Source organism: Rattus norvegicus, chromosome 4 (genome assembly GCF_021556685.1).
Source record: "Rattus norvegicus strain SHRSP/BbbUtx chromosome 4, alternate assembly SHRSP_T2T, whole genome shotgun sequence".
Lineage (NCBI taxonomy): Eukaryota > Metazoa > Chordata > Mammalia > Rodentia > Muridae > Rattus > Rattus norvegicus.
The window spans coordinates 80,435,388-80,456,443 of NC_141537.1; the positions used below are offsets into that span (position 1 = coordinate 80,435,388).

Here is a 21,056-nt window from a genome sequence, read left to right on the forward strand (position 1 = left end):
GTGAACTCCAAGTTTAGTGAGAGACTTTGTCTCAAGACAGTGGTGTGGAGTGCTTTAGGAAGATACTCAACACAAGACTCCGATCCTTACGTGCTCCTGCACATACAGAGACACATAACAGACACACATAAACAAAGACACTTATGAGGCAACATGGACTAATAATGAGTGTCACAGTGAAAGACAGACAGGTAGAAAAAGAGCAACCACGCTGGGGGACGTTCCATGATTGTGCATCTGGAAAGCACCGGCTCTGTGGACGCTGCTGGTCTCAGCCCATAACAAGCTCAATCCCAGGATGGAACCGCTCTGATGAAGAAAGTGAATGAAAGAAAGCAGACTTGGGGCTGAGGGCAGGTGTGCTGGGTAGAGTCTAGAAGATGGGGCGGGGCCTAGCTAAACAGAAAAAAAAAAAAAGTGCCCTGCAAAGAAGGGAGCTGGACCAAGATGGCAGCTTCTTCCTGGGACATTTCTCAATCTTGGCTTCAGAACAGGGTCACCACGGTAAGCTACAAAACCCCCACGCCTGACCCTACTTGATACTAATTCCTCCAGATCCTCCGGGGCCAAGGGCAAAAGGAGCTTGACAAGCTTCCTAGATGTTCCTGGGGTTTTCAAGGAGTTGGCTACAGGCTACTTTGTCTTCCACAAAGACAGATAGGTTTACGTAGAGCTCCCTTCTCCTCTCAGGGTGTTTAATTTCACTTGTGCACCTAACACCAGACCTATGCTGTGGCATCTAATTTATAGCACATTAAAATGCAAAGCGGGAAGTGACTTAGCAGTTGAAGGGTAAGGAGAGAGAGCACCACCCATAACCTAAAATAGCACCTAGTGGTTTGAACTCTGTCCATGGGTGGCCTTGCCATCCCTTAACTGATGAATGCTTGGGGGAAACAGGACAAAGTTTTAACAACTGGCAACTGCATGTTCCATTTTTTATTATTTAACTTAAAAGACTATCAACGGAGTCACTACATAGAATGCAAATGCATTTTTAAAAAACTTCTCCAATAGAAATGCATGTATCTTTTTTGAAAAGTTAAAAAAAAAAAACCCTCAATGACAGACCCCCTATAAATACATTAACCAAGCGCTCAGGCAAGAAACTAGACACTCCAGTGAGTCGTGTATCAGATATATACACCTCAGGTTTGTCAGCCACCTAACTGAGACCTAAGCTCGAAGCAAGCTCTGTAAAACGAAGCTCCTGAGTCCCACTATGGACGCATTGTTCCGAGGTTACCTCGGCAATATTGAGCAATACCTTGTGAGGGAAACGCAACTTTTCTGAATGTAGGTGGTGGGGGGAAAAAAGCCACATAGCAAGTTTTACACTTCACAGAAGGATGGCTGTGAAGAAGGAGTTCGCTTTAAAGTATTCAAGCTGGGAAAGGAGGGGAAGAGAAGTAGAAATAGAAGGAAAAGGCAGAACAAAGCAAAAGAAAAACCTGGCGTGGATTTTGGCAGCTAAGAGCCAAAACGTTACGAAAACTCCAGAAGCACCTCTGTTTCCAGGGTAGGCTATGCCACTGTTACTCACTGTGTCCACTACAGTGAAGTATGCAGGACTTCTGCAGGACGCAGGACTCTCTTACTCCCTTTTCGCTTTGTCTCAAACGTCTATAACCACCGATGCAGGGGCTTGGTAACCGGTGAGCTGTTCGCATGGCAACCAAAACACACTGTTGGTTTGGCTTTGTTTGAGGTAACTTCATTATGTAATCCAGACCGGCCTTGACCCTACAATCCTTCTGCCTCCCACGTGATGATGTCGGGGAAATGTCACCTCCCTCATGCGAGGCCCCTGACTTCCAGGACGATGTTAGGAATGGCCACACAGCTGCCATCTCAGACCAAGCCACTCACCCTTCAACTTAGTCACTGTATTAGTTTTGTTCACTCTTTGTTATCAAGTATCTACTGTTAGAGTAGGGCGGGGGACTAAATGGGTACAACATTGATTTGGCTCCATGATGTCTGTAGATTTCAACCTATCACAGTGGGAAAGAACAGTGGCAGAAGCTACTGCCCATAACACACAGAGCCATAAGGACAGGAAGTGAATGGCTGTCACACTCAAGGCCTACTTTCCACATCCTACTTACTTCCAGACCACAACTCCTAAAGGAACTTCACCCTTCATACCTCAAGCTAAGGACTGAGCAGGAAAAGCATGAGACCATGGGGCATGCTGCCAATTCCAACCACCATGTTCAGGGTAGCCAATACAAAGGCCCAGATCATGTCAGCATCACATTCAGCATACACACATGACCATGTATGAATGAACAAGTCTTCAAATGATCACAGCTCCAAGTCTACCTACAGAACAAGCTGACACGGAACAGGGCAGAACGCAGCCCTTCTCAGAGTCCTGCCACCTGTAGAACTGGGGGCTAAGTTAACTTGGTCACTCTTGTAGCTTGCCAACCTGTGGGAACTGAACACACATATCCACATAAAACAGTACTAACGGGACATGGATAAAACGAGTTACCAACAACTGTTGCAGGAACTGCCCTGCTTCCCCAACCCAACACAGAATAGGAGTATGTTTTGCTTAAAGTAGAGTCTCATTATGTACCTAACCAGGCTGGCCTTGAACCAATAATCCTTCTGCCACCCACATGTTAGGTTACAGGTCTATATATGCCACCATCCTTGGCTTTATCTGAAGACTAAGTTTTTGCTGGTCATGTTGGTGCATGCCTATAATCCCAGCATTTGGGAGGCTGAGACCAGTCTGGGCTATATAATGAAATCAGTCTTCCAAAAAGGCCCTTGTTTTCTCAGCAGTTGGTAATGAACTGTCATTATGACCTTAAAACATGCTTTATATAATGCTTGTTACCGTTAGACTGAGCTCACCAGATCCTCAGGCTTGGAAAATACATATGAGGTTCCTTTGAAACAAACTACTATACTCAGATTGATCTGTCCCTAATAAGACTCCTAGAATTCTTACTTTCCCTATTGCTGGGCTAAACACCAGAAAGAAGCAACCTAAAGAGAGAAGGGTTTATTCTGACTTACAGTTTGAGAGTACAGTCCATCAAAGCAGGGAAGGCACGAAGCTCAAGGCTGGGTCCATAGTGGTGGGAGTCTGAGACTGCTTGCCTGCTCACATCTCAAGAGACTCAGCCCAGCGAGCATCAAAGAGGAAGTCGGGATCAGCTATAACTCTCACGGCCCAAGCCCAACTGACCTACTTCAGCTAGGCCCCACCTCTTAAAAGTTCCACAACTTTACAAAGTGGTGACATTGGCTAGGGACTAACTGTAATACATAAACCTGTGCAGGACATTTCACAATCAAAGTGTAGCACCCTGTAATCTTGTCTTTGTTCCCTAGACATGCAAGAGGTCACCCTGACCTCTACATGTGTTGATGGTTGCAATTCTAAGTCTTATGGATGCCCAAGTAAAACATTTTGTTTGGAGAGTTAGCTTTGCCAAAGTTTATTACACAACACTAACTAACCCAGTTTATTATACAACACTAACTAACCCACACCCCTGGCAGGCCTCTAGGCTAGAAAGTAGACATTGTGAGAGTATGGAACCACAGAGCTCAGTTAAGTGGGCAACCACACCTACTCTCCTCACTACAGACAATCAGGCTCCTTCCACCAGGAGCATTGGATTTCTGCTTCCGGGGCAAACTCAGAAGAGAGCTCGTTGGCCATCAACCACAGGCCTCACCTTTGCCTAATACAAGTCCTTTAGGTGAGGAAGACACAGTCTAGAACATGGACCTCTTGGCTCATCAAAGTGAGCATGTGATGATGATTGATAGACCACGAGAGTGGCCTTGATTCAAGACTAGGCAGAATGAGGAGATGGATGACAAGTCCCTTAGATGTCTACCTGTTGACAAGATCTCAGCATCTCTCATGTGTTACCTGGTGATACCTTCACAACAGTTTATCCCAGGTTGTGAGCACATTCTCAACTGGCAACTGTGCCTTAAGACATCAGTGAGAGGACAGCAAAGAAGAGAACCCAATTCTGTCCTTCCCAGCAAGAACACAGTGCCACTGGGAAGCAGAGAGCTGAAGCAGAAGTTCTAAGTGATGACGCATTTAAATACCTGTGAAGAGCCAATCTACTGTGAGTTACAGTCAATATGCCCATTCCAGCCTTCAGTAAAATCATGTAAACATGTAGGCCTTAGCTGGAGGCGATCAAGTAAATCCTGCACTGCAATGAACTAGCCCCCCCCCCCTCCCAGGATGCCCTGAAGGTTTTATGTGCCCTGAAATCAGAGGGTGCCAATGGGGCCACAGGGAAAGCAGTTTTATAGTGTCACCTGGATGGAACAACTGAAACCAAGGGAAAGAGGAAGTTGCTGGAGAGCCACTCATCAGAACAAAGGCAACACCAAAGGGTCAAGGAAGAGGAAGCCTTGTATATGTGCATCAGGACTACCCCAGCAGTGATGCTGACCCTGGAGCCTTGGAGACATGCTAGCCATCCACTGGGGCCCTGGATATGGGGCTTACTTATGCAATAAGCTAGCTGTATGTTTAATTTAATTTAAAATCATTCCAGACAGCGTTAGAACATAGCACTCTAAGTCACTTAGCCCCTCTCCCTGTTTTGTTAGTACAAATGAGTACAAGGACACCCCTGCACATTTACACTCATCTCCCTCTGACCCAGCCAATGGCTGAGTACCACTGAGGCAGGGCCAACTAGACACTGCCTCTTCAAGTGTTAATTCACACCCAGGCAATCGGGTCCAGCATTTACTTTACTGGGTAGTTAAAATGAAAGAAAAGGTAAAACACGATACGTGTTTTCCATGTGGCAGCAAGTGATTTGTACCAATAACCCCCAAAAAATTTACAGAAAAAGAGGCGTGGACTTAAACGAATGCTCTCTCTAAACACTGCTCACTATTAACACAATAGCTGGTGATACAAGGTGAAAGCCTGTCTTGCAGAACAATGATAACAGCAAAAGATGTCCATTGAAACGATATTACCAGCTGCCAATTTGTAGGTAGCTGAAATTATTTACTCCTTTCCTTTATCTTCTGATGGCAACAAACACTGGCTCTGGTCAGCCAAGAGTCTTCACAACAGAGAGACAGAAAGGCCAGGAGCCAGCCAAGAACCCCCAGGCAGTCACTGAGTCCTAGACATTCATAAAGCTGCCCACCAGGCATTATCATTCCATGCAGCAAACGCGTGAGAAATTCACCAAGAAAACAGCCGGTTTCCCAACATTCAGATTTATCTGTAATTGATGGCTAATTTACAATTCAATTTTAGCCACTGCTAAAATCCATATTCCACTACTGATTCTTTTTTTTTTTTTTTTGGTTCTTTTTTTCGGAGCTGGGGACCGAACCCAGGGCCTTGCGCTTCCTAGGTAAGCGCTCTACCACTGAGCTAAATCCCCAGCCCCTCCACTACTGATTCTTATATGCCTTCCCACTCAATGGACTAGTGATGTAGCTCAGTTAGTAGAGAGCTGAGCTCCCATGCACCATGTCCTGGGTTTGGTCTACCCACTGCATACATATTCCAGCCTATACCAGGCATGGTGATGCATGTCTGCAACCCTAACACTCTGCAGGAAGTGGAAACACCAGGATCAGAAGTTCAAAGTCACCCTTGGCTACAAAGACAGATCAATATCAACCTGGAACACATGAGACGCTGTCTTTAAAAAAAATCCCCATTTAAAATAGGACCCCTATAAATAACAGTATAAACTGTCTTTAGAAGCCAATTTGACAGTAGAAAAGTTGTCTGTCCAAATATGAACAATAGGGGGCTGGAGAGATGGCTCAGCAGTTAAGAGCTTTGACTGCTCTTCCAGAGGTCTTGAGTTCAACTCCCAGCAACCACATGGTGGCTCACAACCACTTGTAATGGGATTCGATGGCCTCTTCTGGTGTGTCTGAAGATAGAGTACTTGACCTGTGGGTTCCACCCTCTACACTAAACACACAACATGAGTGACACTCCTCAAAAACAAAGAATTCACAAACAAACTCAGAGTAACACACCTCAAAATGGTTTCAAAAAATTAAATCCACCAAACATCAATTTATTAAAATAGTAAGCCCTGGTTAACAAGGCATTGATTGGGGCCACAGACATCAGAAAGACATTAAAATCCTAACAGCATTCATTAAAACAAAACAAGCCAAAAAAACAGGAGAAAAACGGCAGGGATCCCGAGGTACTAGTGGCCATCCAGCCTCCCACCAGCTAGGTGGTTTCCATACTTTCTGAACCAGGAGAAGGCAGTCCAATAATAAAAGTTACTTCACATAATATCAGTCATTCATTCCCCTTTGTTAAATAAAAAGATGACTCATTTTAGAATACAGACTTTTACTGAACCCAGTCTTACAGGGTTACATCTCTTCATCTCTCCATACTGTAGACAAAAGATATTCACCACGAGGATCCTCTGGCTTAGATTTGGGATGATAGTTTACTTTCTCCTTTAAACTTTTTCTTCTGGTTGATCTTTCAAACTTAAGGACATACCACAGAAGTAAAACTGAAATAGAAACCGTTTTCCAGAGTTGTGTGGCCTCTTCTCCCCAAACCCTCTGCTCTCTCCCCCTTGCTTCACCCTCCACTTACCACCCTCGTGCTCTCAGCTGCACCGACAGTCTCTTGCTCACACTCTGACTGTCTCTCAGTTCTTAGAGAAGCGTTACAGACCACGTGACAAGAGGAGAAGCCTGCCTCATATCACTTCTGTAGCCGGTCATCCAACACAACAACGCAGAAACCTCAGTTGAGTACTGATAAGAAGCATAGCGGGGGCTGACTCTCAAGACTGAAAGTACGAGCCCCAACTGCCTGCCCCGGGAATCCCAACCACAAAGATGTCACATCACAGAGGTGACACACACCCGACAGGCTAGTAGATTGACTGGAAGTGAGGCAGCCAGACCACTAAGATGCCTGTCTGTTGTCATTTCCATTTCGTCCCCTCCCTCCTCCCTTCCCACCTCCTTCCTCCTCTTCTTTTCTATTGTATTAGTCAGGGCTCTCAAAAGTCACAGACCTTACGGGATGTATGTGTATAATTTACATATGTATAAATATATGTGTATATATAAATTCCATATATGTCTACGTATGGGTACTTTATTGGAATGACTTACAGGCTCCAGTCCAACTAATCCAACTTTGTCTACCTGTGAATGGAAAGTTCACAGTAGTTGCTCAGTCCCACAAGGCTGGGTATCTCAGTTGGTCTTCTGTATATGCTGGAATCCCAAAGTAGGCTCCAACACCAGGGACAGAAGAATGTGCTGGAAAGATGAGGGTAAGCAGGCAAAGAACTGAACCTTCTTCTGCTGTGGTCCTTATATAGGCTTCTAGTAAAAGGTGTGACCCAATTAAAGGTATCTTCCTAACCCAAGATCCAGATTTAATATATATCATCTAGCCTTCAGACTTGGATCAAAGGCATGCTGTCTTCCTGCCTCAAAATGTGCGTCATAAACGTGCCCTCTATTTCTGGATTGCAGTTCATCGCAGATACAATCAAGTTGACAACCAAGACTAGCCTTTGTATGTCTTAGTTACGGTTTCTACTGCTGTGGAGAGACATTATGACCACAGCAACTCTTATAAAGAGTTAATTGGGGCTTTCAGGTTCAGAGGTTCAGTCCGTTATCATCATGGTGGGAGGCAGGGCAGCATGCAGGCTGGCGTGGCGCTGGAGATGAAGCTGAGAGCTCTATATCTTGATCCTCAGGCAGCAAAAGGAGACTGTGTGCCCCTTCAGGCCTAGCTCGAGCATATGCAACCTCAAAGCCTGCCTCCACAGTGACACACTTCATCCAACAAGGCCACACCTACTCCAACAGGGCCATACCTAATAGTGCCATTTCCTATGGGCCAAGCAGTCGCACACATGAATCTATGGGGGCCACTCCTAGTCAAACCATCACATCTAGTTAAGTAAATAACTTCTATTAGAAGTTGGAAGATGGGTTGGGGATTTAGCTCAGTGGTAGAGCACTTGCCTAGCAAGCGCAAGGCCCTGGGTTCGGTCCCCAGCTCCGGAAAAAAAAAAAAAAAAAAAGAAGTTGGAAGAGTGTGGGTGTGGGTAAGGTTGGGGAAGGAAGAGAACTTCTCAAGTTTACAGAGTAGTCTGCGTGTTCCTACACTTGACCTAGACATGGTTTTCTCTTTGGTAGGACTGCAGGATACATCCGGTCATATCAAGTTTCTCTGTCACCCACACCATCACTGGTTGACCATGTTATTCTATTCCACAGAAGATGGCGTCGGTTTACTTTCCCTGCGTGCAACTCCACCCCTGGTTGCTCTGCCCCCCTGAGGTCTTCAGGAGTATCAGGCAGATGTAGCAGAAACCTAACTTTCAAATGCACCACACTGAAGTCACCAAACAGAACAGGCTTCCCAAGACCAACAGCAAATCTAGGTGTCATGGCACATGTCCATAATCCCAGCACTCAGGAGGAGGAAGCAGGAGGATTGCTGTGAGTGTATGTCCATTCTAGGCTGTATAGGGAACACCAGACTCTGGGCTACAGAGTGATACCATGTCTCAAAACACAAAAACAAAACTAAAATAAAACCAAGTATTTATAGCCCGGAAATTAGAGTGTTTTACAAATGCTGTGTACTTATACAGAGTTAGATCAGTTTGGTTACAAGTCCTAAGCTCTTAAGTGGGACAGTAGACACAACTTCAATAAAACGTATCATCACAAATAACCCAGTCTAAAAACAAGAGCCCCCAAACAAGAACCCTGACTTCTTACTCAAAAGCAAGGTTCTTACTCTGCATCATGATTATTTAAACTGCTAACTCCCAGGACTGATTAGTTTTGGGCAAGGGAGCATATCCTGCTAATTACCAGTACTGAGGGGCTTTGGGTTGAGTCAGTAAACAAGACCCCAATGGCACCCTCTGGGGCTGCTGCTTTTACCTGCCCTCTTGAAAACACTGTGGAACCCATCTTGGCACACTAAAGGCTCTCAGAAACCTACGGGAGAAACGGCAATTACAACAACAATCACAAAACCCAAACTGCCACCTAGGATGAAGTCATTCCTGAGCTATTTGATAACACAATCCACTCTTTGAGGTAGCACCCATTTCTCAACATGCCTTCAACCTGACAGCCCTGTCTAGCTTTTGAATGCAATTATCCTGAGTCCAAAAACAACTTGGTCTCTTTAGGTAGGTGGTTTGCCCGTGACAGATATAATGGCTCAGCAAGCCTAGGCACCATTCTTTGGTCATGAGTCAGGCTCACCTCAGCCAGTAATAACTCTGGGGTGACCTTTGTTCATAGTTTCATGGCTAGAGTTTGGAGGTATGGAGAATCAAGGAAAGCCATGACTATTGCATAGTCTATCGGCTATATTTGGGGATGGGGACATGCTTCCCTGTGGCCCCATCCTCCTTGAGCATCTTCTCTCTCACATCTTTGTCCCTACTCAATTTCCCTGCTCCCCCTTTCCCTTTGTAGCTTAAAGTTTATTGCTGAGAACCAATCCTTTCTAGCTGTCCCAAAAAGGACATATCTGAGTGTTATACGTATATCATTAGCTGAAAGTTATGCCACTTAACAAAGCTAAACATGTAAGTCATATGGAAAATCATCCCATCAAACCTTGTGAAAAAGATCCTTGTACTTAAATATTTGTATGAATGATAGAGGGGTTACTTAGAACACATGCAAGCATTCAGCATTATAAGAACACGTGCAAGCATGCAACATTATATTCTGAAGCAGATAGGATGGTATGATCAACTCCTGGGATTCACTTAACAAGCGTTCACTGAATGAGCACTTGTTATGGGTCAAGCTTGGTGTGATAATCAACCCTGTTGTCAGCTCAGCAGGATTTAGAGCCACTGCCACAGACAAAGCCCTGGACATGCCAACCTGGGTGTTTCCAGAGAGATTTAACTGAGCTGGGAAGACCTATCCTCATGAGTAGCCCCATTCTTTACCCCAGACTAAATAAGAGGGAAATGTGGAGTGCTAGCATGTTTCTCTATCTGCTTCCTGACTGAAAATGTGATGTGACTGGCATGGGCTGCCCTGTGTTCCTGCCATCATTCCCCCTCTGCCATGATGGACTGTTCCCTCAAACAATGAGCCAAAATAACTCCACCTTTCTTTAAGTGACCTTTGTCAGGCATTTCATGACACGAATGGGAGAAGTAACTTATGTACTCAGTTCCAGACAGGCAGTGACAAACTGAAACTACCTCGAAGGACATGTCCATGATTCCCCAAGACAGAGCCATAGAATGACCTTGGAGAAATCAGCTTCTCCACAAAAAAGATTGACACTTAAGCAAGAATTAAGAGCCATTTAACAAGGCACAAGTAAGGCTTACCTAGGAGAAGGGGAGAGAAGAGGCAGCGGTGCAGGGTTTGTGTCTGGGCACCATGCTGGGTGCCCTCATGGTATCTTTAGTTGCCAGGTTTATCCTTTGATCTGTACTTTCACTTTAAGGTTAAGGACTCAATGGTCGAACTTTTTTTTTTTTTACTGCAGAATTCTTTTTTTCTTTTCCATCTTTATTAACTTGGGTATTTCTTATTTACATTTCGATTGTTATTCCCCTTCCTGGTTTCCAGGCCAACATCCCCCAACCCCTCCCCATCCCCTTCTCTATGGGTGTTCCCCTCCCCATCCTTCCCCCATTACCGCCCTCCCCGCAACAATCACGTTCAGTGTGGGTCCAGCCTTGGCAGGACCAAGGGCTTCCCCTTCCACTGGTGCTCTTACTAGGCTATTCATTGCTACCTATGAGGTCAGAGTCCAGGGTCAGTCCATGGATAGTCTTTAGGTAGTGGCTTAGTCCCTGGAAGCTCTGGTTGGTTGGCATTGTTGTTCTTATGGGGTCTCGAGTCCCTTCAAGCTCTTTCAGTCCTTACTAAGATTCTTTCAACGGGGGTCCCGTTCTCAGTTCAGTGGTTTAATGATGGCATTCGTCTATGTATTTGCTGTATTCTGGCTGTGTCTCTCAGGAGAGATCTACATCCGGTCCCTGTCGGCTTGCACTTCTTTGCTTCATCCATCTTATCTAGTTTGGTGGCTGTATATGTATGGGCCACAGGTGGGGCAGGCTCTGAATGGGTGTTCCTTCTGTCTCTGTTCTAAACTTTGCCTCCTTATTCCCTGCCAAGGGTATTCTATTCCCCTTTTAAAGAAGGAGTGAAGCATTCGCATTTTGGTCATCCGTCTTGAGTTTCATTTGTTCTAGGCATCTAGGGTAATTCGAGCATTTAGGCTAATAGCCACTTATCAATGAGTGCATACCATGTGTGTTTTTCTGTGATTGGGTTACCTCACTCAGGATGACATTTTCCAGTTCCATCCATTTGCCTATGAATTTCATAAAGTCACTGTTTTTGATAGCTGAGTAGTACTCCATTGTGTAGATGTACCACATTTTCTGTATCCATTCCTCTGTTGAAGGGCATCTGGGTTCTTTCCAGCTTCTGGCTATTATAAATAAGGCTGCTATGAACATCGTGGAGCATGTGTCTTTGTTATATGTTGGGGCATCTCAAACTCTTATAATATCTCCAACTCCATCTACATCCATACCGTTTACAAAATAATGAGGTCTGACTTGAAAGTGAATTCACGATCACTTCAAAGTAACGTTTCCAATCTGCCTCACAGGGACAGAAGTAAGCCTCAAAGCGTGTGGTACGGAAGAGCAGGCATTGACATCACATCAAAAAAGTAATCCTTCCCAACCGGAAAGGACTCACAGTTCTGATTCTGAAGTTACTACACAGCTGCAGGAGCCAGCACTGTGTGTTGACGTAAGACTGTATGGCTGGATCGGCAAGACTGACCAGCCATCGTACTTATGGTCCGACTATTTCTTTATTATGAAGAACAGAGGTTTGTTATTATGAATAGCTGTGGAAGTGCAAGGCAGAGGCTCACATCTGACAGTGGCCCTTTTGATGGCCTAGAGGAACACAGGGCAAGAGATGAGAGCGTCCACGTGCGTATGTATCCATGTTTGTTAATTTAACAAAAAATACCAAGACAATTCAACAAATGATAGCTGGATGATGTAAAATCTGCAGGCATAAGGATGAAGTCAAAAGAAGTAAAAATTTAAATAATATATAAAAAAATTAACTCAAAAATGAAGCAAAGACTTAAAACCAAGAGCTGGAAGGGTAAGAGCTTCCTGACCTTGAATGATGTCTTAGTCACTAATGCTGTGTGGAGACACTGTGGCCAAAGCAACTCTTATGAAAGAAAGCACTTAACTGGGGGCTTGCCTACAGTTCTGGAGGTTTAGTTCATTATCATCATGGTGGGGAGCATGAGGGCAGGCAGGCAGGCTCTGGAGCAGTAGCTGAGGGTTACTTTCTGATCCACAAATGGAGAGACTCTAACCTTGGCATAGGCTTTTGAAACCTCAAAGCCTACCCCCAATGACAGGCTTTCTCTGACAAGGCCACGCCTCCTAATTCTTTTAATATTTTCAAATAGTGCCACTCCCTGGTGGCTAAATACATGAGCCTATGGGGACCATTTTTAGTCAAACCACCACATACGAGGTGAAGTTTTCTTCCGTAGGACACCTAAGTACTAGCAACACCACACGGGGAGAAAATAAATTAGATTTCATCAAAATTAAAGATGTTAATTTTTCAAAAGATAACATCAAAAGATGAATCTAAACCCAAGAATGGGGGCACTGTAGCTCATGTGTTTGATAGAGCTCTGGTTTCCAGAATATATTAATGTAAACCATGTTTACAACTCAATAGTATTGGGGCAACTTTTTAAAAACAGACAATTACAGAAGATACAAAAATGGCTGCTAGACACATACATAAATGTTCAATGCTATTGCCGTAAGGAATATAATTCAAAACCCACGAAATATAGTGTCTTATATCTTATATACAGCTGCTCTGTAAAGGGGCTATAACATACATTTTAGTATTGAACAGAAGTAAGTGTTATGGAAAAATGGGAACCGTTCAAATATACTCGTAGAATTGTATTCTTTGGATAGTAGTCTGACATGACAGCCCATCAGAATATTGAAAATGGAGTTACACATGATCCTGCAGTTCTACTCCTAGACCCATCCCCAGTCACATGGAAACATGTCTACTTATGCAAGAACATTCATAGCATCATAATTCATAGCACCCCCATATAGAAAGTATATGTTGCTAACATCCCTTGGGAGCTTCCAGAAGGTTTGTTTTTTTTTAAGATTTATTTATTTATTATAAGTACACTGTAGCTATCTTCAAACATATCAGAAGAGGGCATCAGATCTCATTACAGATGGTTGTGAGCCACCATGTGGTTGCTGGGAATTGAACTCAGGACCTCTGGAAGAGCAGTCAGTGCTCTTAACCCCTGAGCCATCTCTCCAGCCCCCAAGAAAGTCTTTTTTGTTTTTTAAAAAACAAAACCAAACCTACCAACATTATTTTGAAAGAGCATGCTTAACTTAAAAAAGAATGAACTTAAAATCAGCACAGAAGCCTGTGACCTCCCATCAGTTCATACAAAGCCCAATAAATCTGTCCCATCTGGGAGTCTGTGGGAAGCAAGAGCGAAAGAGCAACAAGGTCAAACCAACCTCAACGCCCACACGATCACCAATCAGAACTGTCTTCCTGAGACCCTCCAGCCTGCTCTTGAGAAGCGGCTCGACAGTCACACAGAGAAACTTGGGGTTTCCATGATGTCAAAGACTTTCTTCTGTCTTAGGAGGGGCACCCGCTGAGGTCTCTGCAGGCCTCCTTGCACGCCTCAGGGGCCCAATTAAACCCTTACAGAATGACTAAGCCAGATTTGGAAGAGATGCTAAAATGGCCCTCCCACTCTGCAAACAACTGGCTGATCTCGGATCTGTACACTCCTTTATATTTAGCAGTGATGGGATCTAACATGGAAAGGGAGGAAAGTGGAGTTACAGCTCACATTCTCAGAAATCCCACCCAGGTTAAAACAGGCACACACGTTACACAGATCCGCACAGATCCGCACAGACCGACCCTTCCCCGGTCACAAAATACACAATGAGCTCTGGGGTTCCATCATCTTCAGTCCAAAGCCCAAGACAAATAGAGCATGCGCATGTAATTCCAACTTTCGAGAACCAATTGGGTTTTTTGTTTCTTTTTTTTTTCTTTTCTTTTTTTTTTTTCGGGGCTGAGGACCAAACCCAGGGCCTTGTGCTTGCTAGACAAGCGCTCTACCACTGAGCTAAATCCCCAACCCCGAGAACCAATTGTTTGAAACGACTTTTTTATAGCCCAGTTTTTCACAGATGTCCGATGGCTTCCGGTCATGTGCCCAGGCCAAGGCAGACCTGAGCAGTGGTTGAAAATGTACTTCAAACAGTGAAACGGTGACACCTCTTTTAGAAGAAGGAAAAAAAAACCACCTTCAGGTTCAACTCCACAATGCTCAGAAGTGGCAGCATTCTGGCCACAGGTTCAGGAGACAGAAAGAACTCACACCCTGTCTGGACCCAGGAACTCTAGGCTGGAGGGAGAAGTGTGGGACACACTGCATGCTAGAGCCACAAGAAAACCTCCACAGGGGACCTTCACCTGCAAGGCTTTATGCTACCGCCACATAGTTCTAAGGTCAGCCTATTTCCCAATGAAAAGAAACATGAATTAGCATTATGGGATTTTTACGTTCACACAAAAGGTCAAAGGGCTAGATTTCTCAAACTTGTGATGTGGTGTTTGTTCAGTACTTTGTCAGCAGTGTCTAGACCTGAGTGTCTTAGTTACTCTCCTCATTCCTGTGACAAAATGACTAACAGGGGTTAACTCAGAAAAGGAAGATGGCCACGCAGGAGAGCGGGAGAGACCAGCAGGAGATAGGGAGACTGATCTTCCTGATACATCCTTTTTTAATCTCCACCACTACAAGCTGGTGCCGCCCACAATGGGAAGGGTGGGGCTTTCTGAATCAATGAAGGCAACGGGGTGAGGTTCTACTCTGGGGTTCTACAGTGCGAGCTTATTTATCTGCCTCCTGGGGCCCTGATTTTCTCAACCAGAGATCAATTCCTTAAGCAGGAGATCACATGGCTAAGTAACCAGGATGGGCGGGAACATATTTTTAGGGGATGCTGTGAACTTTGGGGGTTTATTTCCATAAACACACAGGAATTAAAATGCATCCTCTCTGACTCCAAGTGAAGGTTGAGGAGTGCTTGGCAGCCATGACAGGCTCTCCCTCACCTCCTATTCCTTCACATGCAGTGAGCCACCAGTTCTGCCCTGACTGACCGACCGCAGTCTGGCATGCTCTCAGCCGGAGCACCTGCTTCTGACTCACAGCCTTTCTGCCAACCCCAATGTTTGTTCCTAATTCCCCAGCCTGGCTTCAGTTTCCAGGTCAAGGATTTTCTATCCACCCCTGTCCTCTATCCCACCCTTGGAGCAAAAGGAATAGACCACCCACCCCAGGAGAACCGCAGGGCTTGTGGATTCTAAAACCACACTTGAAACTAACACCAAAGGAAAAAACCATGGAGGTAACAGAGAAAAACGAATGATGGAGACCCTGAAGTGGAACCCCTTCCTCATGTGAAGCAGCATGGGAAATGGGAAAGACTAAGCAAACTGTCCTCACCTAGAAACAAGAGGCATCCCATTCATGGTGGAGGTGACTGGATGATCCAGATGCCCCTGAGCTCTCCTGGCAGGGCAGGAAGCTGCCCCAGTCCATGGTGCCCAGGACAGGCTTCTCTCCTAGGCTCCTAGCCTCTCCCCTACCTAACCTCTCCCACTCTCTCCACACCTTTACTGTCTAGGTGGCCCCAGGACACAGGCAGCCCCTGAGTTGACTAGATCTTCTTTCTCAGGTTCTGAGAGCTGGACACGGGGACCTAGTCAGGCTCTGATGATTGCCTAATGTAGATAACCATAGGAACCTGAGGGGTAGTTATTACAACCCAAGTGTGGAGAAAGTAGGGAAGGGACAGTGGCAGAGAGGGAGGCACACTGAGAGGAACAAAGTGAAAAGAAGAGAGATGAGCCACCCAACGAACCAGTCAGAGTTGGGTGTGTGTGTGTGTGTGTGTGTGTGTGTGTGTGTGTGTGTGTGAGAGAGAGAGAGAGAGAGAGAGAGAGAGAGAGAGAGAGAGAAGACAGACAGACAGACAGCCAAGGGTATGTGAGTGGTTTGGTGGGAGGGGGAGTCTTTCTGCCTCCAGGTGGCCAGAGTGACACATAACACTAACACACACACACACACACACACACACACACACACACACACACACTCACGCTGCTTCTGAGCTGCCACTGAATAATCCCAGTCAGAATCCTCCCATAGCTGATCTCCTTCAGAAAAGCAGTTTTAAACAGCAATGCCCAGCGAAGAGAAGGATAGGAGCAGGGCAGATTGGCAGAATAACTGGGGAACCTGCTGGGCCATCAACAGCAAGAGTTTATAAACATGGTCTTACCTTTGGCTCCATGTTTGTAATAGGAGAAAGAGTGCATTCACGATTCCACGAGCAGAGGCAGCAACAAGTTAAACAAAGACCAGACTACATCAATTCATCCAGCAAATAATGAAGCCTCTAAAATAAATGTTTGTGGCTGAGAACAGGACATTAAATAAAACTGCCTCATGTCCTATTTTTCCCATTTCCCTTTCTCAGTGCTTCGACTGCGTGGACCTATGAGAAAAAAATCACATTTGCTGCTTAGTTGGTTTTTTTGGGTTTTGTTTTGTTTTGTTTGTCAACTCAACACAAACTCGAGTCTTCTGAGAAGAGAAAACATCAAATGAGAAAATGTCTCCATCAGATTAGCCTGTAGGCAAACCTATGAAGCATTTTTTTTTAATTAATGATTGATGTGCAAGCACCCAGGACATTGTGGGTGGTGCCTCACCAGGACAACTGATCCTAGGGGGTATAAAGGAGAAAGATGTGCAAGCCATGGGAAGCAAGCCATGAGGAAGGGGCCAGTGAGCGGTCCCTGCTTCAGGAGCTACCTCTGCTTCCCTGAGAGACTATCTATGATCTTCAAGAGTGAGTTGAGCAAAAATCACCCCAAGTTGTATTTGGTGATGGTGTTTATCACAGTAGCGGGAAGCAAACTGGAGCAACACACGGCAGGAAAAATGAACACAAGAAAACATCCGAAGACATGGAAAGAGGCTACACTCCATTTCTCCCCTTTCTTATTGTCTGGATTTTCAGCATGTGTAGATTTCAGTATTTCAACAACAAGCTTATTCAAGATTCTATGCCCAAATATGTAAAAATAAAATGAAGGCTGAAAAAATTTATCCCTTACGTGCTTTTTATGGGGGATAAGGGTGCTGGAGTGTGAGTCCAGGGCCTCAGGCTTGCCAAACACACATGCTACCACTGAGTGATACTTGGGTCTCATGTAGCCCAGGCTGGCCCTAGAGGCCAAGTTTATTCTCTGCCAGGTAACAGTTCATTTTCTGGGGAGCTGTTTCATTTTCAAATGTTTGTTAATGTCAATTATCTTCAAGCTGATCAGCTTTCCTGAGGCCCAAAGGAGCCGCTCGACAACCTGATTGTGGTCAGGAGGCCCGAGAGGGCCACACGCTCTAGAGCTCTGGAAACCCGGAGCTGCTCACACTCCTGTCCTGGAATGACTGTGCCCTGCTCACTTCTCTCCTCCCACTGTGAGCACCCTCTTCTGTTTCTGTGTGTGGCACACAGGCTCGCATACGCACACACGGGAGGGGTTTGGATTTTATTTTTAAATCCCATTGCATGTACAGCACTGGAGAAAGGAACCGCTACTGAGACAGAAACCCTTCTGCTATGGTCTTCACTGAGCCTCAGCCAGCTACTCCTCTCTGTGAGCCCTCTGGCACATCCCGGGAGCCCGTGAAGTGCAGGCCAGGAGGTTTTGAGCTGACATGGATGTGCATACCTGACTAGGTTACTTATTGTCCAATCTTTGGAGCATTGAGGATCATTTCTACTTGCTGTAAGGCAGACAGACTGGTGTCTTTTCTAGAACAGAAGCAACACCCCCAACTCCAGCCTAAACACCCCAATACGGAATGAAGCATCTCTATGGCCTTGCTGTCCTTCTCACTCAATGGCAAAATCCATCTTCCTTTCAATGGCCAGTGAGCAGGCCCGATAGGTTACAAGAGAGCACAAATAAGGCTAGCTGTTCTCCCAGGCTAAGCCAAGGGGAAAATCCTCCAGGAACAGTCTCAGCTTCTAGGGGCTTAAAATGCAGCTGGTGTTTCCTGCTCTGGCTGGCGCACTTCATCGCCTGTTTCTTTCTCTAGCTGTAGCAAACAGAGTCGTTGGTCTGTATTAGCAACGAGAACAGGAAGTGAGGAGGGTTTTCCAAACAGCGTGACTGAGCGGACTTTCTTCTTCATGCTTTAATGCTGGAAGAGTTAAGAGAGCCGCTAGCTTCCCTACTTCCACAGCCACTGCTTTACCCATTTCCAGACATGGAAAAGGATGACGCAAACAGATACTTTGGTTCTCATAACTTACGAGGCAAGATGGTTTACCTGAGGCTAAGAAGATAAAGCTCACTCACTGCTTCGACTCAGATGGTCCCTGAAAAACTAAACGAACCCCTTGCCTGCCTTCTGTAGAGGTGTGAGCTGTGAGCTGTGATGGAGACAGGCAAAACTGGCTAGTGGGTGGGCTCCTTGAACACTGTGTTGCAGTAACTGGAACCAATTATCTTGAATGTGTGCCCTTCTGTGTACAGGTGAATGGGACGCACATATATGGAAGCCAGAAGGGAACATCAGGAACTCTCCACTATTGATCCCTGCTTTATTCCCTTGTAATTGGGTTTTTTTCATTTTCACTGAAACTTGCCCTTGCTTTCCCTCCCCCGATACTAGGGTCACAGGCATGTGTAGGACCAGGCCTGATTTTCATGTGGACACTGGAGATTCAAAACCAGGCCTGCATGCTTATATAGCAAGTGCTCTTAGACCTAGAGCCATCTCGCAGCCCTTTAACAATTGCCTTCTTGGTATTCAGAATGGAGGCAGCCTATAGTGAGCTATTCACAGCCACAGGGCAGTGTTGATAAGACAGCTACCATTTCACACAAAGCAGTGTGGAAACAGGGCATGACCATTGCTTTTTCTTAGTTGGGCATTTAAAGGGTTTGAGTAGATATGGGCACATGGTTATTCAATTAGCTTTTCCACAACCAGTCTTGGGTTCCAAGAGGCACAGGGCAGGGGAGCACTCTTGGGGGAACAATGTCCCCCCCATTCTCTCCATCTTGGTCCCTCCTTCGGGGACTCACATACCTTCAGTTTGAATCCTAGACATCTCAGAGACAGCTCTGAAACAAAGAGCTAGCAGGGGAATTGGCAGAAGGCAGACATATATTTTATATGCACTTTAGAGGTTTCTGAATAGCATTTTTCTAAGCTCCAGGCTTACGGGATTTACATTTTATGACTCAGAACACTAACTGTGATCGCCAACGTTCTTATTTTTAGACTTTTTGGGCAGAGAATATGACAATAAATTCTACCTACTCTTTCTACAAACCCTCTCTACTTCCTCCAGGGAACAAAAAAAGCACTTGGCATTTTCCGGGTGATATTTTATTTGCATATACAGGTATGTAGTAAAAAGAATTGGTAAGTAAAGAATTAATAACTGGATCTCTAAGTGGTTCCTACAACTGCTGCATAGGTTGGCAAAATATCCACGAGGTACAGAAATAACTTATGTGCATGGGTGGGCTGTTCGATCTCCTCACAGCAAGCTGGCTCCCAGTTCTGTCTGTCTGCTCAGACAAGTAGCAAGGGACAACGACAGAAGGACCACAGTGTGACAGAAAAAGGAGACCAGAGATGAGTCAATGAGATCACAAAAGCATTTTTATGCTTTAGACCAATAACACTTTGCCTCCGGTGCCTTACCTGCTCTCTGTTCTTTTTAAAATAACTTTTATTAAGGTATAAGCCTAAAACGCACTCCCTTTTAAGTGTCAGTTTGATGAGTTTGTAACAATATATCCACCTACATACGCACCACTTCAGTCAAACAGGGAACATGTCTCTCATTCAAAACCTCCCTCACAGTCTGTGGTGAGTCTGCAGCTCCACAACCAAGTTCTCTGTACTGCTATTGGGTGACTTGTCCCAGGACTCCTTAGCCCTGGGATAGCGCAATGTCTAAAGCTTGGGTCCAGCTTCCTTATCTCGGTGTTTACAAGTGTCAGCAGATTCCCTGTGCTAGCGGTTCCTTATTTCCATCGCTCAGTGTAAGCCAGTGCAATTTATCTGATCCGGGCTGATGAACACATGAAGGCTGGATTATCAACATTAGCCTGCTATGAACATTTGCACAAAGGCCCTTTTCTGGGGCAGATGTGCAGGCGCAGAACTTAGGCCACCCGATATGTTTAACTTTCGAGACTGCAACTTGCTTTCCAAAATGGCCGCGCCTCTTTAGGCTCTCATGACCGAGGACAACGCTTGGGATGACAGGTTTCAATCAGTCATGTGGGCTGAATATGTGAGCGAACTTCCCTGAGTTTAATTTGTAAAATTTAAAAGTTTAAAGCATGAAATCCGTTTTGCTCATCCTCATGAAGAAACCTGCATCCTTGGGGAACAGGGGAATTGGGTATAATGAAAAACAATGGGTCCTAGGGGCCTGAACGTCGCAACCAGTGTTCACACTAAAGAGCTCTCGGGTGTCAGGAAAACGAACTATCTCATCTCATTTATTTTTCCTGTTAGTGATAAATAATTAAGTATAGTGCCGTCTAGATGGCTCAGTTGGGGGGAAGTGCCTGCCACCAAGCCTGATGACCTGAGTTTCTCCAAATCCACATGGTTGAACGAGGGAATTAAGTTGCCCCCCCCCCCCCGTCGCCGCCGCACACCCTGCCACAAGCATGCCCCTCTTCATCAATAAATAAATGCAAAATAAGTGAGTAAGTTGGACCAAATACTGCTGAAGTTCTTGTTATAAATCAGTTTTCCAAAGTGTCCGAGTCCTTTCATAGCCCAGCATCATTTTGCATGACTCCATGGTTTTCAGAGAGAG

At 45.3% G+C, this 21,056-nt stretch overlaps 1 protein-coding gene and 1 long non-coding RNA gene across 29 annotated transcripts in view; one reads left to right on the plus strand and one right to left on the minus strand.

Moving 5' to 3' along the window:
* The window catches only part of Osbpl3 (oxysterol binding protein-like 3), a 176,689-nt gene that overhangs the window by 92,956 nt on the left and 62,677 nt on the right, over positions 1–21,056 (minus strand). For 4 of the 28 annotated variants that reach the window (XM_087658087.1, XM_087658076.1, XM_087658092.1 and 1 more), the window contains exon 1: positions 6,611–7,006. The exons of 13 other annotated variants lie outside the window; for them this stretch is intronic. The gene's annotated coding sequence lies outside the window, so the exon portion shown is untranslated. Of the gene's footprint in view, positions 1–1,543; positions 1,724–3,036; positions 3,258–6,610; positions 7,007–21,056 lie in introns of those variants that run through there. 11 more of the 28 variants (XM_087658091.1, XM_087658080.1, XM_087658074.1 and 8 more) reach the window with 10 other exon arrangements.
* LOC147994845 (uncharacterized) lies at positions 346–17,300 on the plus strand. The gene is made up of 3 exons (XR_015686551.1): positions 346–504; positions 11,669–12,006; positions 16,671–17,300. It is a non-coding gene; the product is annotated as an uncharacterized LOC147994845 (long non-coding RNA).